Raw genomic sequence first — 22,438 nt, 5'->3', positions numbered from 1 at the left:
ACACTATCTTTCTCACTATGTAGATGGACAAGCAACATGTGGTCAGGATGGCCGAGTGGTCTAAGGCGCTGCGTTAAGGCCGCAGTCTCTCCTGGAGGCGTGGGTTCGAATCCCACTTCTGACAAAACTTTAAGTCCATTTTGTCTCTGCGTTCCTTCAGAATCTCAGCTAAAAATTGGCAGTGCATATAATATCTGAATAAGTACCAAACTTCAGTTTCAACTGCAAATGAATTTGCCCAATTCTGTCTTCAAGCTCTTATAATATTCCTCTAGCACTAGTGGTATTTTATGTGTTTTTTGGGGGGTGCCTAAAAAATCCCTTTTATTGAAGAAATGGCTTACATTCAGTCTTGTGATATTTTTGGTTTCCAATAAGTAGATTTTTAATTTTATGTAACCTCATTTTCTAATGATCCATTCAAGAGATGTTTCCACTATGAAATGAAGAGCAAGGGGAAAGAGCACAAATGATAGAGCCAGTGAGTGAGATGGGGTGTTGAGGAAGGAGAGAATGAAACAAAGACAGAGTGAGTGAACGGCAGTTAGGCATAGAAGAGGAGACTAGAAGTGAAGGTGACTTGCTTTTCCCTGCTCTTGACCTCCCACCCATCTCAAACCAATCACAAACATACCTTCTATGCAACGTTGGTATGCAGAACTTCACTCCTCAGCCAGTGAGGGTGAGTCCCAAGCCAGGGGCTAGAGAGCAAAAGAATGGATGTGCTCAGACGTTCCTTGCTAGGGACAGTTGATCTGAAACAAGGCCTGCTCTCTTGTTTCCAGCAAGGATCTAGAAATTCTGCATGAATCTGCAAGGCACATTGACAGCATAAATTTGCATAAACTGCCCCACCTTCTGCCTTCCTACTTCCTGAGCAGTAGTTGTTTGTGTATAAAGAGAGAGGTCGCAGGCAAGGTAATTTTGTGAGTAGGATACAGAACCCTAAATAGCTGGTGAGAGGTATAAGTTATTCTAAAAGCATAAAAACAGTACACCTGTGAAATGAAATGCTTTCATATGTGATCTTCTGTGTTTATTGTCCTGTGCAAAAAGTTGCACCTTGTGTTTGAAGGTTGAAATTATTTCAAGCTTGCATGGAAGCAGAAATTTCTGAGTGACTTTTATACATTTCTTAGGACTCTCCACTGTCAGGATGGCCGAGTGGTCTAAGGCGCTGTGTTTAGGCCACAGTCTCCTCTGGAGGCGTGGGTTCGAATCCCACTTCTGACATGACTTTTGGAGATATAATCTTCTTCATCAGGATAACATCTGATGGAAGTTGCATCTGTTCGTCTTCACCTGGGACGTTATTCCGTCCTCGTCTAGTCAAGAGAGCTTGGGTTTCTCATATATTTCTGTTGTACAAACTCTTGCTGATAAAGTGCAATCCTTACCAAATGAGCTTAGGACCCATGTAAGAGCTCATCTAGAAGAGTCATGCTCTTGTATTCCCTGGCCAGACAGGCCATGCAAATTTGGAAGAATGCCAAGCACCTGGTAGACAGCTGTACTCCAGCACACTTACAGCAATGTCCTCAGGGCTGTGATCAGGGGCTGCTTAGATTTGCGTATTCCACCCTATGTTGTGACATTGAGCTCCCTTGTTGAATTTGCTTTAGTCAGCCAAGATGTGGCTGTTGACTCAATTTCAAAGCAGCTTTGGGCCGTTCAAGTGGCTGGTGAATAGCACTTTCTCTTTGTACGCTTTAAAGGTCTAAAGAGTTCTTCATAGGTACTGCTCTGTATGGATTGTCAAAGATCTGTTGGAAATGCTTATAATGGGATAAATAAATTGAGGGCATGCCTTTTCGGTACCAAACTTGCATGGCTGTCTGGCTTGTGGAAGGTGCCGCAAATGCAAGTCAGGATGGCCGAGTGGTCTAAGGCGCTGCGTTCAGGTCGCAGTCTCTTCTGGAGGCGTGGGTTCAAATCCCACTTCTGACAAACCTGGGTTTAATCATCTTTTTTCTTGAGGGAGAAAATCAGATCATTTCCCTCACATGGGCTTATATGGTTGTCTTTTTGGAAAAGTGCAGTGAGTTTTTTTCTTGCTATAGCCACTTATGGCCTAAGATGTGTGTTTTTTTTGTTCACACTATCTTTCTCACTATGTAGATGGACAAGCAACATGTGGTCAGGATGGCCGAGTGGTCTAAGGCGCTGCGTTAAGGCCGCAGTCTCTCCTGGAGGTGTGGGTTCGAATCCCACTTCTGACAAAACTTTAAGTCCATTTTGTCTCTGCGTTCCTTCAGAATCTCAGCAAAAAATTGGCAGTGCATATAATATCTGAATAAGTACCAAACTTCAGTTTCAACTGCAAATGAATTTGCCCAATTCTGTCTTCAAGCTCGTATAATATTCTTCTAGCACTAGTGGTGTTTTATTTGTTTTTTGGGGGGTGCCTAAAAAATCCCTTTTATTGAAGAAATGGCTAATATTCAGTCTTGTGATATTTTTGGTTTCCAATAAGTAGATTTTTAATTTTATGTAACCTCATTTTCTAATGATCCATTCAAGAGATGTTTCCACTATGAAATGAAGAGCAAGGGGAAAGAGCACAAATGATAGAGCCAGTGAGTGAGATGGGGTGTTGAGGAAGGAGAGAATGAAACAAAGACAGAGTGAGTGAACGGCAGGTAGGCATAGAAGAGGAGACTAGAAGTGAAAGTGACTTGCTTTTCCCTGCTCTTGACCTCCCACCCATCTCAAACCAATCACAAACATACCTTCTATGCAACGTTGGTATGCAGAACTTCACTCCTCAGCCAGTGAGGGTGAGTCCCAAGCCAGGGGCTAGAGAGCAAAAGAATGGATGTGCTCAGACGTTCCTTGCTAGGGACAGTTGATCTGAAACAAGGCCTGCTCTCTTGTTTCCAGCAAGGATCTAGAAATTCTGCATGAATCTGCAAGGCACATTGACAGCATAAATTTGCATAAACTGCCCCACCTTCTGCCTTCCTACTTCCTGAGCAGTAGTTGTTTGTGTATAGAGAGAAAGGTCGCAGGCAAGGTAATTTTGTGAGTAGGATACAGAACCCTAAATAGCTGGTGAGAGGTATAAGTTATTCTAAAAGCATAAAAACAGTACACCTGTGAAATGAAATGCTTTCATATGTGATCTTCTGTGTTTATTGTCCTGTGCAAAAAGTTGCACCTTGTGTTTGAAGGTCGAAATTATTTCAAGCTTGCATGGACGCAGAAATTTCTGAGTGACTTTTATACATTTCTTAGGACTCTTCACAGTCAGGATGGCTGAGTGGTCTAAGGCGCTGTGTTTAGGCCGCAGTCTCCTCTGGAGGCGTGGGTTCGAATCCCACTTCTGAAATGACTTTTGGAGATATAATCTTCTTCATCAGGTTAACATCTGATGGAAGTTGCTTCTGTTCGTCTTCACCTGGGACGTTATTCTGTCCTCGTCTAGTCAAGAGAGCTTGGGTTTCTCATATATTTCTGTTGTACAAAGTCTTGCTGATAAAGTGCAATCCTTACCAAATGAGCTTATGACCCATGTAAGAGCTCATCTAGAAGAGTCATTCTGTTGTATTCCCTGGCCAGACAGGCCATACAAATTTGGAAGAATGCCAAGCACCTGGTAGACAGCTGGACTCCAGCACACTTACAGCAATTTCCTCAGGGCAGTGATCAGGGGCTGCTTAGATTTGCGAATTCCACCCTATGTTGTGACATTGAGATCCCTTGTTGAATTTGCTTTAGTCAGCCAAGATGTGGCTATTGACTCAATTTCAAAGCAGCTTTGGGCCGTTCAAGTGGCTGGCGAATAGCACTTTCTCTTTGTACTCATTAAAGGTCTAAAGAGTTCTTCATAGGTACTGCTCTGTATGGATTGTTCAAAGATCTGTTGGAAATGCTTATAATGGGATAAATAAATTGAGGGCATGCCTTTTCGGTACCCCACTTGCATGGCTGTCTGGCTTGTGGAAGGTGCTGCAAATGCAAGTCAGGATGGCCGAGTGGTCTAAGGCGCTGCGTTCAGGTCACAGTCTCTTCTGGAGGCGTGGGTTCTAATCCCACTTCTGACAAACCTGTGTTTAATCTTCTTTTTTCTTGAGGGAGAAAATCAGATCATTTCCCTCACATGGGCTTATATGGTTGTCTTTTTGGAAAAGTGCAGTGAGTTTTTTTCTTGCTATAGCCACTTACGGCCTAAGATGTGTGTTTTTTTTGTTCACACTATCTTTCTCACTATGTAGATGGACAAGCAACATGTGGTCAGGATGGCCGAGTGGTCTAAGGCGCTGCGTTAAGGCCGCAGTCTCTCCTGGAGGCGTGGGTTCGAATCCCACTTCTGACAAAACTTTAAGTCCATTTTGTCTCTGCGTTCCTTCAGAATCTCAGCTAAAAATTGGCAGTGCATATAATATCTGAATAAGTACCAAACTTCAGTTTCAACTGCAAATGAATTTGCCCAATTCTGTCTTCAAGCTCTTATAATATTCCTCTAGCACTAGTGGTATTTTATGTGTTTTTTGGGGGGTGCCTAAAAAATCCCTTTTATTGAAGAAATGGCTTACATTCAGTCTTGTGATATTTTTGGTTTCCAATAAGTAGATTTTTAATTTTATGTAACCTCATTTTCTAATGATCCATTCAAGATGTGTTTCCACTATGAAATGAAGAGCAAGGGGAAAGAGCACAAATGATAGAGCCAGTGAGTGAGATGGGGTGTTGAGGAAGGAGAGAATGAAACAAAGACAGAGTGAGTGAACGGCAGGTAGGCATAGAAGAGGAGACTAGAAGTGAAGGTGACTTGCTTTTCCCTGCTCTTGACCTCCCACCCATCTCAAACCAATCACAAACATACCTTCTATGCAACGTTGGTATGCAGAACTTCACTCCTCAGCCAGTGAGGGTGAGTCCCAAGCCAGGGGCTAGAGAGAAAAAGAATGGATGTGCTCAGACGTTCCTTGCTAGGGACAGTTGATCTGAAACAAGGCCTGCTCTCTTGTTTCCAGCAAGGATCTAGAAATTCTGCATGAATCTGCAAGGCACATTGACAGCATAAATTTGCATAAACTGCCCCACCTTCTGCCTTCCTACTTCCTGAGCAGTAGTTGTTTGTGTATAAAGAGAGAGGTCGCAGGCAAGGTAATTTTGTGAGTAGGATACAGAACCCTAAATAGCTGGTGAGAGGTATAAGTTATTCTAAAAGCATAAAAACAGTACACCTGTGAAATGAAATGCTTTCATATGTGATCTTCTGTGTTTATTGTCCTGTGCAAAAAGTTGCACCTTGTGTTTGAAGGTTGAAATTATTTCAAGCTTGCATGGACGCAGAAATTTCTGAGTGACTTTTATACATTTCTTAGGACTCTCCACTGTCAGGATGGCCGAGTGGTCTAAGGCGCTGTGTTTAGGCCGCAGTCTCCTCTGGAGGCGTGGGTTCGAATCCCACTTCTGACATGACTTTTGGAGATATAATCTTCTTCATCAGGATAACATCTGATGGAAGTTGCATCTGTTCGTCTTCACCTGGGACGTTATTCCGTCCTCGTCTAGTCAAGAGAGCTTGGGTTTCTCATATATTTCTGTTGTACAAACTCTTGCTGATAAAGTGCAATCCTTACCAAATGAGCTTAGGACCCATGTAAGAGCTCATCTAGAAGAGTCATGCTCTTGTATTCCCTGGCCAGACAGGCCATGCAAATTTGGAAGAATGCCAAGCACCTGGTAGACAGCTGTACTCCAGCACACTTACAGCAATGTCCTCAGGGCTGTGATCAGGGGCTGCTTAGATTTGCGTATTCCACCCTATGTTGTGACATTGAGCTCCCTTGTTGAATTTGCTTTAGTCAGCCAAGATGTGGCTGTTGACTCAATTTCAAAGCAGCTTTGGGCCGTTCAAGTGGCTGGTGAATAGCACTTTCTCTTTGTACGCTTTAAAGGTCTAAAGAGTTCTTCATAGGTACTGCTCTGTATGGATTGTCAAAGATCTGTTGGAAATGCTTATAATGGGATAAATAAATTGAGGGCATGCCTTTTCGGTACCAAACTTGCATGGCTGTCTGGCTTGTGGAAGGTGCTGCAAATGCAAGTCAGGATGGCCGAGTGGTCTAAGGCGCTGCGTTCAGGTCGCAGTCTCTTCTGGAGGCGTGGGTTCAAATCCCACTTCTGACAAACCTGTGTTTAATCTTCTTTTTTCTTGAGGGAGAAAATCAGATCATTTCCCTCACATGGGCTTATATGGTTGTCTTTTTGGAAAAGTGCAGTGAGTTTTTTTCTTGCTATAGCCACTTATGGCCTAAGATGTGTGTTTTTTTTGTTCACACTATCTTTCTCACTATGTAGATGGACAAGCAACATGTGGTCAGGATGGCCGAGTGGTCTAAGGCGCTGCGTTAAGGCCGCAGTCTCTCCTGGAGGTGTGGGTTCAAATCCCACTTCTGACAAAACTTTAAGTCCATTTTGTCTCTGCGTTCCTTCAGAATCTCAGCAAAAAATTGGCAGTGCATATAATATCTGAATAAGTACCAAACTTCAGTTTCAACTGCAAATGAATTTGCCCAATTCTGTCTTCAAGCTCGTATAATATTCTTCTAGCACTAGTGGTGTTTTATCTGTTTTTTGGGGGGTGCCTAAAAAACTCCCTTTTATTGAAGAAATGGCTAATATTCAGTCTTGTGATATTTTTGGTTTCCAATAAGTAGATTTTTAATTTTATGTAACCTCATTTTCTAATGATCCATTCAAGAGATGTTTCCACTATGAAATGAAGAGCAAGGGGAAAGAGCACAAATGATAGAGCCAGTGAGTGAGATGGGGTGTTGAGGAAGGAGAGAATGAAACAAAGACAGAGTGAGTGAACAGCAGGTAGGCATAGAAGAGGAGACTAGAAGTGAAAGTGACTTGCTTTTCCCTGCTCTTGACCTCCCACCCATCTCAAACCAATCACAAACATACCTTCTATGCAACGTTGGTATGCAGAACTTCACTCCTCAGCCAGTGAGGGTGAGTCCCAAGCCAGGGGCTAGAGAGCAAAAGAATGGATGTGCTCAGACGTTCCTTGCTAGGGACAGTTGATCTGAAACAAGGCCTGCTCTCTTGTTTCCAGCAAGGATCTAGAAATTCTGCATGAATGTGCAAGGCACATTGACAGCATAAATTTGCATAAACTGCCCCACCTTCTGCCTTCCTACTTCCTGAGCAGTAGTTGTTTGTGTATAAAGAGAGAGGTCGCAGGCAAGATAATTTTGTGAGTAGGATACAGAACCCTAAATAGCTGGTGAGAGGTATAAGTTATTCTAAAAGCATAAAAACAGTACACCTGTGAAATGAAATGCTTTCATATGTGATCTTCTGTGTTTATTGTCCTGTGCAAAAAGTTGCACCTTGTGTTTGAAGGTTGAAATTATTTCAAGCTTGCATGGACGCAGAAATTTATGAGTGACTTTTATACATTTCTTAGGATTCTTCACTGTCAGGATGGCCGAGTGGTCTAAGGCGCTGTGTTTAGGCTGCAGTCTCCTCTGGAGGCGTGGGTTCGAATCCCACTTCTGAAATGACTTTTGGAGATATAATCTTCTTCATCAGGATAACATCTGATGGAAGTTGCATCTGTTCGTCTTCACCTGGGACGTTATTCCGTCCTCGTCTAGTCAAGAGAGCTTGGGTTTCTCATATATTTCTGTTGTACAAAGTCTTGCTGATAAAGTGCAATCCTTACCAAATGAGCTTAGGGCCCATGTAAGAGCTCATCTAGAAGAGTCATGCTCTTGTATTCCCTGGCCAGACAGGCCATGCAAATTTGGAAGAATGCCAAGCACCTGGTAGACAGCTGTACTCCAGCACACTTACAGCAATGTCCTCAGGGCTGTGATCAGGGGCTGCTTAGATTTGCGTATTCCACCCTATGTTGTGACATTGAGCTCCCTTGTTTAATTTGCTTTAGTCAGCCAAGATGTGGCTGTTGACTCAATTTCAAAGCAGCTTTGGGCCGTTCAAGTGGCTGGTGAATAGCACTTTCTCTTTGTACGCTTTAAAGGTCTAAAGAGTTCTTCATAGGTACTGCTCTGTATGGATTGTTCAAAGATCTGTTGGAAATGCTTATAATGGGATAAATAAATTGAGGGCATGCCTTTTTGGTACCAAACTTGCATGGCTGTCTGGCTTGTGGAAGGTGCTGGAAATGCAAGTCAAGATGGCCGAGTGGTCTAAGGCGCTGCATTCAGGTCGCAGTCTCTTCTGGAGGCGTGGGTTCAAATCCCACTTCTGACAAACCTGTGTTTAATCTTCTTTTTTCTTGAGGGAGAAAATCAGATCATTTCCCTCACATGGGCTTATATGGTTGTCTTTTTGGAAAAGTGCAGTGAGTTTTTTTCTTTCTATAGCCACTTATGGCCTAAGATGTGTGTTTTTTTTGTTCACACTATCTTTCTCACTATGTAGATGAACAAGCAACATGTGGTCAGGATGGCCGAGTGGTCTAAGGGGCTGTGTTAAGGCCGCAGTCTCTCCTGGAGGCGTGGGTTCGAATCCCACTTCTGACAAAACTTTAAGTCCATTTTGTCTCTGCGTTCCTTCAGAATCTCAGCTAAAAATTGGCAGTGCATAAAATATCTGAATAAGTACCAAACTTCAGTTTCAACTGCAAATGAATTTGCCCAATTCTGTCTTCAAGCTCTTATATTATTCTTCTAGCACTAGTGGTGTTTTATGTGTTTTTTGGGGGGTGCCTAAAAAATCCCTTTTATTGAAGAAATGGCTTACATTCAGTCTTGTGATATTTTTGGTTTCCAATAAGTAGATTTTTAATTTTATGTAACCTCATTTTCTAATGATCCATTCAAGAGATGTTTCCACTATGAAATGAAGAGCAAGGGTAAAGAGCACAAATGATAGAGCGAGTGAGTGAGATGGGCTGTTGAGGAAGGAGAGAATGAAACAAAGACAGAGTGAGTGAACGGCAGGTAGGCATAGAAGAGGAGACTAGAAGTGAAAGTGACTTGCTTTTCCCTGCTCTTGACCTCCCACCCATCTCAAACCAATCACAAACATACCTTCTATGCAACGTTGGTATGCAGAACTTCACTCCTCAGCCAGTGAGGGTGAGTCCCAAGCCAGGGGCTAGAGAGCAAAAGAATGGATGTGCTCAGACGTTCCTTGCTAGGGACAGTTGATCTGAAACAAGGCCTGCTCTCTTGTTTCCAGCAAGGATCTAGAAATTCTGCATGAATGTGCAAGGCACATTGACAGCATAAATTTGCATAAACTGCCCCACCTTCTGCCTTCCTACTTCCTGAGCAGTAGTTGTTTGTGTATAGAGAGAAAGGTCGCAGGCAAGGTAATTTTGTGAGTAGGATACAGAACCCTAAAAAGCTGGTGAGAGGTATAAGTTATTCTAAAAGCATAAAAACAGTACACCTGTGAAATGAAATGCTTTCATATGTGATCTTCTGTGTTTATTGTCCTGTGCAAAAAGTTGCACCTTGTGTTTGAAGGTTGAAATTATTTCAAGCTTGCATGGACGCAGAAATTTCTGAGTGACTTTTATACATTTCTTAGGACTCTTCACTGTCAGGATGGCCGAGTGGTCTAAGGCGCTGTGTTTAGGCCGCAGTCTCCTCTGGAGGCATGGGTTCAAATCCCACTTCTGAAATGACTTTTGGAGATATAATCTTCTTCATCAGGATAACATCTGATGGAAGTTGCTTCTGTTCGTCTTCACCTGGGACGTTATTCTGTCCTCGTCTAGTCAAGAGAGCTTGGGTTTCTCATATATTTCTGTTGTACAAAGTCTTGCTGATAAAGTGCAATCCTTACCAAATGAGCTTATGACCCATGTAAGAGCTCATCTAGAAGAGTCATTCTCTTGTATTCCCTGGCCAGACAGGCCATACAAATTTGGAAGAATGCCAAGCACCTGGTAGACAGCTGGACTCCAGCACACTTACAGCAATTTCCTCAGGGCAGTGATCAGGGGCTGCTTAGATTTGCGAATTCCACCCTATGTTGTGACATTGAGCTCCCTTGTTGAATTTGCTTTAGTCAGCCAAGATGTGGCTATTGACTCAATTTCAAAGCAGCTTTGGGCCGTTCAAGTGGCTGGTGAATAGCACTTTCTCTTTGTACTCATTAAAGGTCTAAAGAGTTCTTCATAGGTACTGCTCTGTATGGATTGTTCAAAGATCTGTTGGAAATGCTTATAATGGGATAAATAAATTGAGGGCATGCCTTTTCGGTACCCCACTTGCATGGCTGTCTGGCTTGTGGAAGGTGCTGCAAACGCAAGTCAGGATGGCCGAGTGGTCTAAGGCGCTGCGGTCAGGTCGCAGTCTCTTCTGGAGGCGTGGGTTCTAATCCCACTTCTGACAAACCTGTGTTTAATCTTCTTTTTTCTTGAGGGAGAAAATCAGATCATTTCCCTCACATGGGCTTATATGGTTGTCTTTTTGGAAAAGTGCAGTGAGTTTTTTTCTTGCTATAGCCACTTACGGCCTAAGATGTGTGTTTTTTTTGTTCACACTATCTTTCTCACTATGTAGATGGACAAGCAACATGTGGTCAGGATGGCCGAGTGGTCTAAGGCGCTGCGTTAAGGCCGCAGTCTCTCCTGGAGGCGTGGGTTCGAATCCCACTTCTGACAAAACTTTAAGTCCATTTTGTCTCTGCGTTCCTTCAGAATCTCAGCTAAAAATTGGCAGTGCATATAATATCTGAATAAGTACCAAACTTCAGTTTCAACTGCAAATGAATTTGCCCAATTCTGTCTTCAAGCTCTTATAATATTCCTCTAGCACTAGTGGTATTTTATGTGTTTTTTGGGGGGTGCCTAAAAAATCCCTTTTATTGAAGAAATGGCTTACATTCAGTCTTGTGATATTTTTGGTTTCCAATAAGTAGATTTTTAATTTTATGTAACCTCATTTTCTAATGATCCATTCAAGAGATGTTTCCACTATGAAATGAAGAGCAAGGGGAAAGAGCACAAATGATAGAGCCAGTGAGTGAGATGGGGTGTTGAGGAAGGAGAGAATGAAACAAAGACAGAGTGAGTGAACGGCAGGTAGGCATAGAAGAGGAGACTAGAAGTGAAGGTGACTTGCTTTTCCCTGCTCTTGACCTCCCACCCATCTCAAACCAATCACAAACATACCTTCTATGCAACGTTGGTATGCAGAACTTCACTCCTCAGCCAGTGAGGGTGAGTCCCAAGCCAGGGGCTAGAGAGCAAAAGAATGGATGTGCTCAGACGTTCCTTGCTAGGGACAGTTGATCTGAAACAAGGCCTGCTCTCTTGTTTCCAGCAAGGATCTAGAAATTCTGCATGAATCTGCAAGGCACATTGACAGCATAAATTTGCATAAACTGCCCCACCTTCTGCCTTCCTACTTCCTGAGCAGTAGTTGTTTGTGTATAAAGAGAGAGGTCGCAGGCAAGGTAATTTTGTGAGTAGGATACAGAACCCTAAATAGCTGGTGAGAGGTATAAGTTATTCTAAAAGCCGGTTGCCGGTAAGGAGCCGCATCAAATTTAAGGCCTTGTGCATAGCGTACAAAGCCATTCATAACCAAGGCCCCCGATTTCTAAAACAAGCCTTTCAGCCACCTGAACAGCAAAGAACATTGCGTTCATCTTCTGCCCATCTGCTAACAGTCCCTCGCACAAGAAGGGCTAATTGGGGAGACAAACGTTTCACCGTTGCCACAGCTAGACTGTGGAACACTCTCCCTCTCCATCTTAAGTGTGCACCTACCCTGCTTAAGTTCAGAAAAAATCTGAAAACATGGCTATTCCGTGCCTAGTTTCCTTTCCTACGGAGAGTTCTGTTGACACAGCGCCGAGACACCCTCGGGTATTTGCGCGCTCTAAAAATCGCCCCAAATAAATAAATAAATAAATAAAAACAGTACACCTGTGAAATGAAATGCTTTCATATGTGATCTTCTGTGTTTATTGTCCTGTGCAAAAAGTTGCACCTTGTGTTTGAAGGTTGAAATTATTTCAAGCTTGCATGGACGCAGAAATTTCTGAGTGACTTTTATACATTTCTTAGGACTCTCCACTGTCAGGATGGCCGAGTGGTCTAAGGCGCTGTGTTTAGGCCGCAGTCTCCTCTGGAGGCGTGGGTTCGAATCCCACTTCTGACATGACTTTTGGAGATATAATCTTCTTCATCAGGATAACATCTGATGGAAGTTGCATCTGTTCGTCTTCACCTGGGACGTTATTCCGTCCTCGTCTAGTCAAGAGAGCTTGGGTTTCTCATATATTTCTGTTGTACAAACTCTTGCTGATAAAGTGCAATCCTTACCAAATGAGCTTAGGACCCATGTAAGAGCTCATCTAGAAGAGTCATGCTCTTGTATTCCCTGGCCAGACAGGCCATGCAAATTTGGAAGAATGCCAAGCACCTGGTAGACAGCTGTACTCCAGCACACTTACAGCAATGTCCTCAGGGCTGTGATCAGGGGCTGCTTAGATTTGCGTATTCCACCCTATGTTGTGACATTGAGCTCCCTTGTTGAATTTGCTTTAGTCAGCCAAGATGTGGCTGTTGACTCAATTTCAAAGCAGCTTTGGGCCGTTCAAGTGGCTGGTGAATAGCACTTTCTCTTTGTACGCTTCAAAGGTCTAAAGAGTTCTTCATAGGTACTGCTCTGTATGGATTGTCAAAGATCTGTTGGAAATGCTTATAATGGGATAAATAAATTGAGGGCATGCCTTTTTGGTACCAAACTTGCATGGCTGTCTGGCTTGTGGAAGGTGCTACAAATGCAAGTCAGGATGGCCGAGTGGTCTAAGGCGCTGCGTTCAGGTCGCAGTCTCTTCTGGAGGCGTGGGTTCAAATCCCACTTCTGACAAACCTGTGTTTAATCTTCTTTTTTCTTGAGGGAGAAAATCAGATCATTTCCCTCACATGGGCTTATATGGTTGTCTTTTTGGAAAAGTGCAGTGAGTTTTTTTCTTGCTATAGCCACTTATGGCCTAAGATGTGTGTTTTTTTTGTTCACACTATCTTTCTCACTATGTAGATGGACAAGCAACATGTGGTCAGGATGGCCGAGTGGTCTAAGGCGCTGCGTTAAGGCCGCAGTCTCTCCTGGAGGTGTGGGTTCGAATCCCACTTCTGACAAAACTTTAAGTCCATTTTGTCTCTGCGTTCCTTCAGAATCTCAGCAAAAAAATGGCAGTGCATATAATATCTGAATAAGTACCAAACTTCAGTTTCAACTGCAAATGAATTTGCCCAATTCTGTCTTCAAGCTCGTATAATATTCTTCTAGCACTAGTGGTGTTTTATTTGTTTTTTGGGGGGTGCCTAAAAAATCCCTTTTATTGAAGAAAGGGCTAATATTCAGTCTTGTGATATTTTTGGTTTCCAATAAGTAGATTTTTAATTTTATGTAACCTCATTTTCTAATGATCCATTCAAGAGATGTTTCCACTATGAAATGAAGAGCAAGGGGAAAGAGCACAAATGATAGAGCCAGTGAGTGAGATGGGGTGTTGAGGAAGGAGAGAATGAAACAAAGACAGAGTGAGTGAACGGCAGGTAGGCATAGAAGAGGAGACTAGAAGTGAAAGTGACTTGCTTTTCCCTGCTCTTGACCTCCCACCCATCTCAAACCAATCACAAACATACCTTCTATGCAACGTTGGTATGCAGAACTTCACTCCTCAGCCAGTGAGGGTGAGTCCCAAGCCAGGGGCTAGAGAGCAAAAGAATGGATGTGCTCAGACGTTCCTTGCTAGGGACAGTTGATCTGAAACAAGGCCTGCTCTCTTGTTTCCAGCAAGGATCTAGAAATTCTGCATGAATCTGCAAGGCACATTGACAGCATAAATTTGCATAAACTGCCCCACCTTCTGCCTTCCTACTTCCTGAGCAGTAGTTGTTTGTGTATAGAGAGAAAGGTCGCAGGCAAGGTAATTTTGTGAGTAGGATACAGAACCCTAAATAGCTGGTGAGAGGTATAAGTTATTCTAAAAGCATAAAAACAGTACACCTGTGAAATGAAATGCTTTCATATGTGATCTTCTGTGTTTATTGTCCTGTGCAAAAAGTTGCACCTTGTGTTTGAAGGTCGAAATTATTTCAAGCTTGCATGGACGCAGAAATTTCTGAGTGACTTTTATACATTTCTTAGGACTCTTCACTGTCAGGATGGCTGAGTGGTCTAAGGCGCTGTGTTTAGGCCGCAGTCTCCTCTGGAGGCGTGGGTTCGAATCCCACTTCTGAAATGACTTTTGGAGATATAATCTTCTTCATCAGGTTAACATCTGATGGAAGTTGCTTCTGTTCGTCTTCACCTGGGACGTTATTCTGTCCTCGTCTAGTCAAGAGAGCTTGGGTTTCTCATATATTTCTGTTGTACAAAGTCTTGCTGATAAAGTGCAATCCTTACCAAATGAGCTTATGACCCATGTAAGAGCTCATCTAGAAGAGTCATTCTGTTGTATTCCCTGGCCAGACAGGCCATACAAATTTGGAAGAATGCCAAGCACCTGGTAGACAGCTGGACTCCAGCACACTTACAGCAATTTCCTCAGGGCAGTGATCAGGGGCTGCTTAGATTTGCGAATTCCACCCTATGTTGTGACATTGAGATCCCTTGTTGAATTTGCTTTAGTCAGCCAAGATGTGGCTATTGACTCAATTTCAAAGCAGCTTTGGGCCGTTCAAGTGGCTGGTGAATAGCACTTTCTCTTTGTACTCATTAAAGGTCTAAAGAGTTCTTCATAGGTACTGCTCTGTATGGATTGTTCAAAGATCTGTTGGAAATGCTTATAATGGGATAAATAAATTGAGGGCATGCCTTTTCGGTACCCCACTTGCATGGCTGTCTGGCTTGTGGAAGGTGCTGCAAATGCAAGTCAGGATGGCCGAGTGGTCTAAGGCGCTGCGTTCAGGTCGCAGTCTCTTCTGGAGGCGTGGGTTCTAATCCCACTTCTGACAAACCTGTGTTTAATCTTCTTTTTTCTTGAGGGAGAAAATCAGATCATTTCCCTCACATGGGCTTATATGGTTGTCTTTTTGGAAAAGTGCAGTGAGTTTTTTTCTTGCTATAGCCACTTACGGCCTAAGATGTGTGTTTTTTTTGTTCACACTATCTTTCTCACTATGTAGATGGACAAGCAACATGTGGTCAGGATGGCCGAGTGGTCTAAGGCGCTGCGTTAAGGCCGCAGTCTCTCCTGGAGGCGTGGGTTCGAATCCCACTTCTGACAAAACTTTAAGTCCAATTTGTATCTGCGTTCCTTCAGAATCTCAGCTAAAAATTGGCAGTGCATATAATATCTGAATAAGTACCAAACTTCAGTTTCAACTGCAAATGAATTTGCCCAATTCTGTCTTCAAGCTCTTTTAATATTCCTCTAGCACTAGTGGTATTTTATGTGTTTTTTGGGGGGTGCCTAAAAAATCCCTTTTATTGAAGAAATGGCTTACATTCAGTCTTGTGATATTTTTGGTTTCCAATAAGTAGATTTTTAATTTTATGTAACCTCATTTTCTAATGATCCATTCAAGAGATGTTTCCACTATGAAATGAAGAGCAAGGGGAAAGAGCACAAATGATAGAGCCAGTGAGTGAGATGGGGTGTTGAGGAAGGAGAGAATGAAACAAAGACAGAGTGAGTGAACGGCAGGTAGGCATAGAAGAGGAGACTAGAAGTGAAGGTGACTTGCTTTTCCCTGCTCTTGACCTCCCACCCATCTCAAACCAATCACAAACATACCTTCTATGCAACGTTGGTATGCAGAACTTCACTCCTCAGCCAGTGAGGGTGAGTCCCAAGCCAGGGGCTAGAGAGCAAAAGAATGGATGTGCTCAGACGTTCCTTGCTAGGGACAGTTGATCTGAAACAAGGCCTGCTCTCTTGTTTCCAGCAAGGATCTAGAAATTCTGCATGAATCTGCAAGGCACATTGACAGCATAAATTTGCATAAACTGCCCCACCTTCTGCCTTCCTACTTCCTGAGCAGTAGTTGTTTGTGTATAAAGAGAGAGGTCGCAGGCAAGGTAATTTTGTGAGTAGGATACAGAACCCTAAATAGCTGGTGAGAGGTATAAGTTATTCTAAAAGCATAAAAACAGTACACCTGTGAAATGAAATGCTTTCATATGTGATCTTCTGTGTTTATTGTCCTGTGCAAAAAGTTGCACCTTGTGTTTGAAGGTTGAAATTATTTCAAGCTTGCATGGACGCAGAAATTTCTGAGTGACTTTTATACATTTCTTAGGACTCTCCACTGTCAGGATGGCCGAGTGGTCTAAGGCGCTGTGTTTAGGCCGCAGTCTCCTCTGGAGGCGTGGGTTCGAATCCCACTTCTGACATGACTTTTGGAGATATAATCTTCTTCATCAGGATAACATCTGATGGAAGTTGCATCTGTTCGTCTTCACCTGGGACGTTATTCCGTCCTCGTCTAGTCAAGAGAGCTTGGGTTTCTCATATATTTCTGTTGTACAAACTCTTGCTGATAAAGTGCAATCCTCACCAAATGAGCTTAGGACCCATGTAAGAGCTCATCTAGAAGAGTCATGCTCTTGTATTCCCTGGCCAGACAGGCCATGCAAATTTGGAAGAATGCCAAGCACCTGGTAGACAGCTGTACTCCAGCACACTTACAGCAATGTCCTCAGGGCTGTGATCAGGGGCTGCTTAGATTTGCGTATTCCACCCTATGTTGTGACATTGAGCTCCCTTGTTGAATTTGCTTTAGTCAGCCAAGATGTGGCTGTTGACTCAATTTCAAAGCAGCTTTGGGCCGTTCAAGTGGCTGGTGAATAGCACTTTCTCTCTGTACGCTTTAAAGGTCTAAAGAGTTCTTCATAGGTACTGCTCTGTATGGATTGTTCAAAGATCTGATGGAAATGCTTATAATGGGATAAATAAATTGAGGGCATGCCTTTTCGGTACCAAACTTGCATGGCTGTCTGGCTTGTGGAAGGTGCTGCAAATGCAAGTCAGGATGGCCGAGTGGTCTAAGGCGCTGCGTTCAGGTCGCAGTCTCTTCTGGAGGTGTGGGTTCAAATCCCACTTCTGACAAACCTGTGTTTAATCTTCTTTTTTCTTGAGGGAGAAAATCAGATCATTTCCCTCACATGGGCTTATATGGTTGTCTTTTTGGAAAAGTGCAGTGAGTTTTTTTCTTGCTATAGCCACTTATGGCCTAAGATGTGTGTTTTTTTTGTTCACACTATCTTTCTCACTATGTAGATGGACAAGCAACATGTGGTCAGGATGGCCGAGTGGTCTAAGGCGCTGCGTTAAGGCCGCAGTCTCTCCTGGAGGTGTGGGTTCGAATCCCACTTCTGACAAAACTTTAAGTCCATTTGTCTCTGCGTTCCTTCAGAATCTCCGCTAAAAATTGGCAGTGCATATAATATCTGAATAAGTACCAAACTTCAATTTCAACTGCAAATGAATTTGCCCAATTCTGTCTTCAAGCTCTTATAATATTCTTCTAGCACTAGTGGTGTTTTATGTGTTTTTTGGGGGGTGCCTAAAAAATCCCTTTTATTGAAGAAATGGCTTACATTCAGTCTTGTGATATTTTTGGTTTCCAATAAGTAGATTTTTAATTTTATGTAACCTCATTTTCTAATGATCCATTCAAGAGATGTTTCCACTATGAAATGAAGAGCAAGGGGAAAGAGCACAAATGATAGAGCGAGTGAGTGAGATGGGGTGTTGAGGAAGGAGAGAATGAAACAAAGACAGAGTGAGTGAACGGCAGGTAGGCATAGAAGAGGAGACTAGAAGTGAAAGTGACTTGCTTTTCCCTGCTCTTGACCTCCCACCCATCTCAAACCAATCACAAACATACCTTCTATGCAACGTTGGTATGCAGAACTTCACTCCTCAGCCAGTGAGGGTGAGTCCCAAGCCAGGGGCTAGAGAGCAAAAGAATGGATGTGCTCAGACGTTCCTTGCTAGGGACAGTTGATCTGAAACAAGGCCTGCTCTCTTGTTTCCAGCAAGGATCTAGAAATTCTGCATGAATGTGCAAGGCACATTGACAGCATAAATTTGCATAAACTGCCCCACCTTCTGCCTTCCTACTTCCTGAGCAGTAGTTGTTTGTGTATAAAGAGAGAGGTCGCAGGCAAGATAATTTTGTGAGTAGGATACAGAACCCTAAATAGCTGGTGAGAGGTATAAGTTATTCTAAAAGCATAAAAACAGTACACCTGTGAAATGAAATGCTTTCATATGTGATCTTCTGTGTTTATTGTCCTGTGCAAAAAGTTGCACCTTGTGTTTGAAGGTTGAAATTATTTCAAGCTTGCATGGACGCAGAAATTTATGAGTGACTTTTATACATTTCTTAGGACTCTTCACTGTCAGGATGGCCGAGTGGTCTAAGGTGCTGTGTTTAGGCTGCAGTCTCCTCTGGAGGCGTGGGTTCGAATCCCACTTCTGAAATGACTTTTGGAGATATAATCTTCTTCATCAGGATAACATCTGATGGAAGTTGCATCTGTTCGTCTTCACCTGGGACGTTATTCCGTCCTCGTCTAGTCAAGAGAGCTTGGGTTTCTCATATATTTCTGTTGTACAAAGTCTTGCTGATAAAGTGCAATCCTTACCAAATGAGCTTAGGGCCCATGTAAGAGCTCATCTAGAAGAGTCATGCTCTTGTATTCCCTGGCCAGACAGGCCATGCAAATTTGGAAGAATGCCAAGCACCTGGTAGACAGCTGTACTCCAGCACACTTACAGCAATGTCCTCAGGGCTGTGATCAGGGGCTGCTTAGATTTGCGTATTCCACCCTATGTTGTGACATTGAGCTCCCTTGTTGAATTTGCTTTAGTCAGCCAAGATGTGGCTGTTGACTCAATTTCAAAGCAGCTTTGGGCCGTTCAAGTGGCTGGTGAATAGCACTTTCTCTTTGTACGCTTTAAAGGTCTAAAGAGTTCTTCATAGGTACTGCTCTGTATGGATTGTTCAAAGATCTGTTGGAAATGCTTATAATGGGATAAATAAATTGAGGGCATGCCTTTTTGGTACCAAACTTGCATGGCTGTCTGGCTTGTGGAAGGTGCTGGAAATGCAAGTCAAGATGGCCGAGTGGTCTAAGGCGCTGCATTCAGGTCGCAGTCTCTTCTGGAGGCGTGGGTTCAAATCCCACTTCTGACAAACCTGTGTTTAATCTTCTTTTTTCTTGAGGGAGAAAATCAGATCATTTCCCTCACATGGGCTTATATGGTTGTCTTTTTGGAAAAGTGCAGTGAGTTTTTTTCTTTCTATAGCCACTTATGGCCTAAGATGTGTGTTTTTTTTGTTCACACTATCTTTCTCGCTATGTAGATGAACAAGCAACATGTGGTCAGGATGGCCGAGTGGTCTAAGGCGCTGTGTTAAGTCTGCAGTCTCTCCTGGAGGCGTGGGTTCGAATCCCACTTCTGACAAAACTTTAAGTCCATTTTGTCTCTGCGTTCCTTCAGAATCTCAGCTAAAAATTGGCAGTGCATAAAATATCTGAATAAGTACCAAACTTCAGTTTCAACTGCAAATGAATTTGCCCAATTCTGTCTTCAAGCTCTTATATTATTCTTCTAGCACTAGTGGTGTTTTATGTGTTTTTTGGGGGGTGCCTAAAAAATCCCTTTTATTGAAGAAATGGCTTACATTCAGTCTTGTGATATTTTTGGTTTCCAATAAGTAGATTTTTAATTTTATGTAACCTCATTTTCTAACGATCCATTCAAGAGATGTTTCCACTATGAAATGAAGAGCAAGGGTAAAGAGCACAAATGATAGAGCGAGTGAGTGAGTGAGATGGGGTGTTGAGGAAGGAGAGAATGAAACAAAGACAGAGTGAGTGAACGGCAGGTAGGCATAGAAGAGGAGACTAGAAGTGAAAGTGACTTGCTTTTCCCTGCTCTTGACCTCCCACCCATCTCAAACCAATCACAAACATACCTTCTATGCAACGTTGGTATGCAGAACTTCACTCCTCAGCCAGTGAGGGTGAGTCCCAAGCCAGGGGCTAGAGAGCAAAAGAATGGATGTGCTCAGACGTTCCTTGCTAGGGACAGTTGATCTGAAACAAGGCCTGCTCTCTTGTTTCCAGCAAGGATCTAGAAATTCTGCATGAATGTGCAAGGCACATTGACAGCATAAATTTGCATAAACTGCCCCACCTTCTGCCTTCCTACTTCCTGAGCAGTAGTTGTTTGTGTATAGAGAGAAAGGTCGCAGGCAAGGTAATTTTGTGAGTAGGATACAGAACCCTAAAAAGCTGGTGAGAGGTATAAGTTATTCTAAAAGCATAAAAACAGTACACCTGTGAAATGAAATGCTTTCATATGTGATCTTCTGTGTTTATTGTCCTGTGCAAAAAGTTGCACCTTGTGTTTGAAGGTTGAAATTATTTCAAGCTTGCATGGACGCAGAAATTTCTGAGTGACTTTTATACATTTCTTAGGACTCTTCACTGTCAGGATGGCCGAGTGGTCTAAGGCGCTGTGTTTAGGCCGCAGTCTCCTCTGGAGGCATGGGTTCAAATCCCACTTCTGAAATGACTTTTGGAGATATAATCTTCTTCATCAGGATAACATCTGATGGAAGTTGCTTCTGTTCGTCTTCACCTGGGACGTTATTCTGTCCTCGTCTAGTCAAGAGAGCTTGGGTTTCTCATATATTTCTGTTGTACAAAGTCTTAATGATAAAGTGCAATCCTTACCAAATGAGCTTATGACCCATGTAAGAGCTCATCTAGAAGAGTCATTCTCTTGTATTCCCTGGCCAGACAGGCCATACAAATTTGGAAGAATGCCAAGCACCTGGTAGACAGCTGGACTCCAGCACACTTACAGCAATTTCCTCAGGGCAGTGATCAGGGGCTGCTTAGATTTGCGAATTCCACCCTATGTTGTGACATTGAGATCCCTTGTTGAATTTGCTTTAGTCAGCCAAGATGTGGCTATTGACTCAATTTCAAAGCAGCTTTGGGCCGTTCAAGTGGCTGGTGAATAGCACTTTATCTTTGTACTCATTAAAGGTCTAAAGAGTTCTTCATAGGTACTGCTCTGTATGGATTGTTCAAAGATCTGTTGGAAATGCTTATAATGGGATAAATAAATTGAGGGCATGCCTTTTCGGTACCCCACTTGCATGGCTGTCTGGCTTGTGGAAGGTGCTGCAAACGCAAGTCAGGATGGCCGAGTGGTCTAAGGCGCTGCGGTCAGGTCGCAGTCTCTTCTGGAGGCGTGGGTTCAAATCCCACTTCTGACAAACCTGTGTTTAATCTTCTTTTTTCTTGAGGGAGAAAATCAGATCATTTCCCTCACGTGGGCTTATATGGTTGTCTTTTTGGAAAACTGCAGTGAGTTTTTTTCTTGCTATAGCCACTCATGGCCTAAGATGTGTGTTTTTTTTGTTCACACTATCTTTCTCACTATGTAGATGAACAAGCAACATGTGGTCATGATGGCCAAGTGGTCTAAGGCGCTGCGTTAAGGCCGCAGTCTCTCCTGGAGGCGTGGGTTCGAATCCCACTTCTGACAAAACTTTAAGTCCATTTTGTCTCTGCGTTCCTTCAGAATCTCAGCTAAAAATTGGCAGTGCATATAATATCTGAATAAGTACCAAACTTCAGTTTCAACTGCAAATGAATTTGCCCAATTCTGTCCTCAAGCTCGTATAATATTCTTCTAGCACTAGTGGTGTTTTATGTGTTTTTTGGGGGGTGCCTAAAAAATCCCTTTTATTGAAGAAATGGCTTACATTCAGTTTTGTGATATTTTTGGTTTCCAATAAGTAGATTTTTAATTTTATGTAACCTCATTTTCTAATGATCCATTCAAGAGATGTTTCCACTATGAAATGAAGAGCAAGGGGAAAGAGCACAAATGATAGAGCCAGTGAGTGAGATGGGGTGTTGAGGAAGGAGAGAATGAAACAAAGACAGAGTGAGAGAACGGCAGGTAGGCATAGAAGAGGAGACTAGAAGTGAAGGTGACTTGCTTTTCCCTGCTCTTGACCTCACACCCATCTCAAACCAATCACAAACATACCTTCTATGCAACGTTGGTATGCAGAACTTCACTCCTCAGCCAGTGAGGGTGAGTCCCAAGCCAGGGGCTAGAGAGCAAAAGAATGGATGTGCTCAGACGTTCCTTGCTAGGGACAGTTGATCTGAAACAAGGCCTGCTCTCTTGTTTCCAGCAAGGATCTAGAAATTCTGCATGAATCTGCAAGGCACATTGACAGCATAAATTTGCATAAACTGCCCCACCTTCTGCCTTCCTACTTCCTGAGCAGTAGTTGTTTGTGTATAAAGAGAGAGGTCGCAGGCAAGATAATTTTGTGAGTAGGATACAGAACCCTAAATAGCTGGTGAGAGTTATAAGTTATTCTAAAAGCATAAAAACAGTACACCTGTGAAATGAAATGCTTTCATATGTGATCTTCTGTGTATATTGTCCTGTGCAAAAAGTTGCACCTTGTGTTTGAAGGTTGAAA

At 42.9% G+C, this 22,438-nt stretch overlaps 26 non-coding genes across 26 annotated transcripts; all 26 read left to right on the top strand.

Moving 5' to 3' along the window:
- Positions 1-41: 41 nt before the first annotated feature.
- Positions 42-124, top strand: TRNAL-AAG (transfer RNA leucine (anticodon AAG)). Its single transcript has one exon. It is a non-coding gene; the product is annotated as a tRNA-Leu (tRNA).
- Positions 125-1,150: 1,026 nt separating this feature from the next.
- TRNAL-UAG (transfer RNA leucine (anticodon UAG)) lies at positions 1,151-1,233 on the top strand. The gene has a single exon. It is a non-coding gene; the product is annotated as a tRNA-Leu (tRNA).
- A 631-nt stretch (positions 1,234-1,864) lies between these two features.
- On the top strand, positions 1,865-1,947 carry TRNAL-CAG (transfer RNA leucine (anticodon CAG)). The gene has a single exon. It is a non-coding gene; the product is annotated as a tRNA-Leu (tRNA).
- A 189-nt stretch (positions 1,948-2,136) lies between these two features.
- TRNAL-AAG (transfer RNA leucine (anticodon AAG)) lies at positions 2,137-2,219 on the top strand. Its single transcript has one exon. It is a non-coding gene; the product is annotated as a tRNA-Leu (tRNA).
- Positions 2,220-3,245: 1,026 nt separating this feature from the next.
- Positions 3,246-3,328, top strand: TRNAL-UAG (transfer RNA leucine (anticodon UAG)). Its single transcript has one exon. It is a non-coding gene; the product is annotated as a tRNA-Leu (tRNA).
- Positions 3,329-4,232: 904 nt separating this feature from the next.
- Positions 4,233-4,315, top strand: TRNAL-AAG (transfer RNA leucine (anticodon AAG)). The gene has a single exon. It is a non-coding gene; the product is annotated as a tRNA-Leu (tRNA).
- A 1,026-nt stretch (positions 4,316-5,341) lies between these two features.
- TRNAL-UAG (transfer RNA leucine (anticodon UAG)) lies at positions 5,342-5,424 on the top strand. The gene has a single exon. It is a non-coding gene; the product is annotated as a tRNA-Leu (tRNA).
- A 631-nt stretch (positions 5,425-6,055) lies between these two features.
- On the top strand, positions 6,056-6,138 carry TRNAL-CAG (transfer RNA leucine (anticodon CAG)). Its single transcript has one exon. It is a non-coding gene; the product is annotated as a tRNA-Leu (tRNA).
- Positions 6,139-6,327: 189 nt separating this feature from the next.
- Positions 6,328-6,410, top strand: TRNAL-AAG (transfer RNA leucine (anticodon AAG)). Its single transcript has one exon. It is a non-coding gene; the product is annotated as a tRNA-Leu (tRNA).
- Positions 6,411-7,437: 1,027 nt separating this feature from the next.
- On the top strand, positions 7,438-7,520 carry TRNAL-UAG (transfer RNA leucine (anticodon UAG)). The gene has a single exon. It is a non-coding gene; the product is annotated as a tRNA-Leu (tRNA).
- A 904-nt stretch (positions 7,521-8,424) lies between these two features.
- TRNAL-AAG (transfer RNA leucine (anticodon AAG)) lies at positions 8,425-8,507 on the top strand. The gene has a single exon. It is a non-coding gene; the product is annotated as a tRNA-Leu (tRNA).
- Positions 8,508-9,533: 1,026 nt separating this feature from the next.
- On the top strand, positions 9,534-9,616 carry TRNAL-UAG (transfer RNA leucine (anticodon UAG)). Its single transcript has one exon. It is a non-coding gene; the product is annotated as a tRNA-Leu (tRNA).
- Positions 9,617-10,520: 904 nt separating this feature from the next.
- Positions 10,521-10,603, top strand: TRNAL-AAG (transfer RNA leucine (anticodon AAG)). The gene has a single exon. It is a non-coding gene; the product is annotated as a tRNA-Leu (tRNA).
- A 1,421-nt stretch (positions 10,604-12,024) lies between these two features.
- On the top strand, positions 12,025-12,107 carry TRNAL-UAG (transfer RNA leucine (anticodon UAG)). Its single transcript has one exon. It is a non-coding gene; the product is annotated as a tRNA-Leu (tRNA).
- Positions 12,108-12,738: 631 nt separating this feature from the next.
- Positions 12,739-12,821, top strand: TRNAL-CAG (transfer RNA leucine (anticodon CAG)). The gene has a single exon. It is a non-coding gene; the product is annotated as a tRNA-Leu (tRNA).
- A 189-nt stretch (positions 12,822-13,010) lies between these two features.
- Positions 13,011-13,093, top strand: TRNAL-AAG (transfer RNA leucine (anticodon AAG)). Its single transcript has one exon. It is a non-coding gene; the product is annotated as a tRNA-Leu (tRNA).
- Positions 13,094-14,119: 1,026 nt separating this feature from the next.
- TRNAL-UAG (transfer RNA leucine (anticodon UAG)) lies at positions 14,120-14,202 on the top strand. Its single transcript has one exon. It is a non-coding gene; the product is annotated as a tRNA-Leu (tRNA).
- A 632-nt stretch (positions 14,203-14,834) lies between these two features.
- Positions 14,835-14,917, top strand: TRNAL-CAG (transfer RNA leucine (anticodon CAG)). The gene has a single exon. It is a non-coding gene; the product is annotated as a tRNA-Leu (tRNA).
- Positions 14,918-15,106: 189 nt separating this feature from the next.
- On the top strand, positions 15,107-15,189 carry TRNAL-AAG (transfer RNA leucine (anticodon AAG)). The gene has a single exon. It is a non-coding gene; the product is annotated as a tRNA-Leu (tRNA).
- A 1,026-nt stretch (positions 15,190-16,215) lies between these two features.
- Positions 16,216-16,298, top strand: TRNAL-UAG (transfer RNA leucine (anticodon UAG)). Its single transcript has one exon. It is a non-coding gene; the product is annotated as a tRNA-Leu (tRNA).
- Positions 16,299-16,930: 632 nt separating this feature from the next.
- TRNAL-CAG (transfer RNA leucine (anticodon CAG)) lies at positions 16,931-17,013 on the top strand. The gene has a single exon. It is a non-coding gene; the product is annotated as a tRNA-Leu (tRNA).
- Positions 17,014-17,202: 189 nt separating this feature from the next.
- TRNAL-AAG (transfer RNA leucine (anticodon AAG)) lies at positions 17,203-17,285 on the top strand. Its single transcript has one exon. It is a non-coding gene; the product is annotated as a tRNA-Leu (tRNA).
- A 1,025-nt stretch (positions 17,286-18,310) lies between these two features.
- TRNAL-UAG (transfer RNA leucine (anticodon UAG)) lies at positions 18,311-18,393 on the top strand. Its single transcript has one exon. It is a non-coding gene; the product is annotated as a tRNA-Leu (tRNA).
- Positions 18,394-19,297: 904 nt separating this feature from the next.
- Positions 19,298-19,380, top strand: TRNAL-AAG (transfer RNA leucine (anticodon AAG)). The gene has a single exon. It is a non-coding gene; the product is annotated as a tRNA-Leu (tRNA).
- A 1,030-nt stretch (positions 19,381-20,410) lies between these two features.
- Positions 20,411-20,493, top strand: TRNAL-UAG (transfer RNA leucine (anticodon UAG)). Its single transcript has one exon. It is a non-coding gene; the product is annotated as a tRNA-Leu (tRNA).
- Positions 20,494-21,125: 632 nt separating this feature from the next.
- On the top strand, positions 21,126-21,208 carry TRNAL-CAG (transfer RNA leucine (anticodon CAG)). The gene has a single exon. It is a non-coding gene; the product is annotated as a tRNA-Leu (tRNA).
- The last annotated feature ends 1,230 nt before the right edge of the window (positions 21,209-22,438 follow it).

This window comes from Lissotriton helveticus, chromosome 8, assembly GCF_964261635.1.
Source record: "Lissotriton helveticus chromosome 8, aLisHel1.1, whole genome shotgun sequence".
NCBI classification, from domain to species: domain Eukaryota; kingdom Metazoa; phylum Chordata; class Amphibia; order Caudata; family Salamandridae; genus Lissotriton; species Lissotriton helveticus.
Note: the sequence above shows the minus strand (reverse complement) of the source record. Positions and strands in the feature narration are given on the sequence as shown.